This window comes from Ciona intestinalis, unplaced genomic scaffold (genome assembly GCF_000224145.3).
Source record: "Ciona intestinalis unplaced genomic scaffold, KH HT000222.1, whole genome shotgun sequence".
NCBI lineage: Eukaryota > Metazoa > Chordata > Ascidiacea > Phlebobranchia > Cionidae > Ciona > Ciona intestinalis.
The window spans coordinates 10,963-13,243 of record NW_004190543.1 but is presented as its reverse complement, the minus strand read 5'-3'; the positions used below and the strand labels follow the sequence as shown (position 1 = coordinate 13,243).

The window sequence follows — 2,281 nt, the reverse complement described above, 5'->3', positions numbered from 1 at the left end:
CTGCTTAAGTACTCAGATAAGGTGTTCGCGTTTTCCGATTTCATAAAGACCCGGAACGCCGAAAAGGTAGCTTATTAATTCAAGCAGAGGACCAAAAATAGTAACTCAGTATTGTTTTCGTCAATGTCACTTCGATATTAGGCAAATTTTACAAAGCTACCTTAAGTTTCGTTGCCGGGTATACGTGTTAAGTTTGTGAGCCAAAAAGTAAAATCACTGCAATTTACATGCAAAACTGCAGCTAGATACACCAGTTTATGGTAATGTTATGCGTTTTTGTTTGTATTTTTATATTTTAAACATGTTCTTTTATGTTTTTGGTTAGTAAACTTGATATTTTCTGTTTTTTTTTCTCTTTAATCGATTGAGTGTTTAATAAAAGTTGATTATTTTTGTGAGGTTTATTATTGTGATAAGATATAACATTAGTAGAAAGCCATTTTTACGCGCAGAAGTGCTTGGTTTTTAAAAAATCGCAATATTTAAACGAAAAACAGCACCCAGCAATGATAAAATGCTATGCCGTGGGCTCCGTAATGGTGGAGACTATGACGTCATAGACGCGAGACAATGGATAACAAGACTCGTTGTTTTACAATCCGTTTCCTAACTTGGTCTATACTAACTTTGGTTTATACCATTGTTGCATGATATATAATTCAAAACTATGTTCTGCAAAAAGTAATCAGTACATCAACAATAAAGGGCATCAGACAATTCTTTGCACATTTATTATTAAATCAGAGTTAACAATTTAAGCACAGTTTTTCGTGTTGTATGCCGAGCAAACGCATCTAACCTTTAGGAGCCTGTCCTAAATGCCCGTGAGGTCCGGGCACAAAGTTTACATTTTATTTTAATTCGTAAAAATAGGTATTAGTCGTATTGCATATCATTTTCATTAAATGCAAGTATGCTATCTCAAATTTGATCTGTGTATACGGATAGAGATACTCAAATTAATTCACATTCTGACTGTTCTAATATGGTAATGAATCATTAACAGAAAACTAAAATAAATATTTGACAGGAAGAAAAGGCAGCGTTGCAGATTAAAGATGACAAAGTTATTACTCAGCCTGCGTCCCTGCCTTTGGTTAGTAAAGTATGAACCTTCAAAAGATTCCTGTATCCTCTATTAAATTGAGCAAGAAAAAAGTTTTTTCATTACTATTTGCTTAACATTATTATGTTTGCTCTTCGTTTTAGAAATTTTAATAAAATGTTTGGCAAATACAATTGGTGTTTTAAAATTTGCTTGCTGCAGCCTGTACACATGTCAATTTAATAGTAAGTTGTGCGTCATGCGGAAGATGATCAAATGGGATTCTTTACATACATAAACAAGAATTTGCAACTAGACCATGAAACAATTTTAGGGCAAGCTGAATCCCGCATACCAAACAATTAGAGTGATGCGATATTATAACATAAAGTTTCGAAAAAAGTTATACAAAAACTTAAAAAGGAGCTAATAAATACGTTTGGTCAATTACCCGGACCTTTTTACAATAAAATGTATTACTGCCCGGACCTTTTTCACAATAAAATGTATTTAATAATAAATTAAGACTGTGTGCTTTTCAAATCCTATTTTATATCTAGCATATTTTTACACTGGAAACTCAATTGTTGGAAAAGAGTTGTGGTGTTTGACAAAGCAACTCGTAATGGAACTTGGAAATCGTGGATATCTTGTAAACGCCATTGTCAGTGACATGGGTGCTGCTAATCAGGGAATGTGGAAAGCTGCGGGAATTGTTTCTAACAGGTTTTAATACTTATACTGTTTAGACTAAGTGATTGTTTGCGGTTGGATTAATTTCTAACATCTTGTATTACTGTTGCACCAGGGATCAGGTTGTTTGCAAAATTCCACATCCTTTTTCACCAAGTTCTTACCTGCATTTTATTGCGGATGTTCCCCACCTTTTAAAAAAATTAAGAACTTCTTTCTTGAAGCATACTATTCTTCTTCCAGATGATGATATAGTTTGTAAATATGAGTTACCATCAGCAGAGGTAGGAGATTTTAGTTTTATTTTAAGACCAAAGTATCAGAGCCAAAATATATGCAATGCAGGTAGATTTTAGATTTGTTCGTATGCTGGGTGAACAACAGGAGGCAAAGGACCTAAAACTTGCCCCAAAACTTACAAAAAGGCACATAAATCCTAGCAATTATGAAAAAATGAGAGTTAATATGGCAGCTCAGGTGAAGACATACTTATTTTTATAGCTAACTTGTTCTAATATATAAAACATTCCATCAATTTAATTC

At 33.3% G+C, this 2,281-nt stretch overlaps 1 long non-coding RNA gene across 1 annotated transcript; it reads right to left on the bottom strand.

Moving 5' to 3' along the window:
- Positions 1–1,253: 1,253 nt before the first annotated feature.
- On the bottom strand, positions 1,254–1,924 carry LOC113475326. The gene is made up of 2 exons (XR_003397070.1): positions 1,535–1,924; positions 1,254–1,502 (listed from the first exon to the last, which is right to left on the bottom strand). It is a non-coding gene; the product is annotated as an uncharacterized LOC113475326 (long non-coding RNA).
- Between the last annotated feature and the right edge of the window lie 357 nt (positions 1,925–2,281).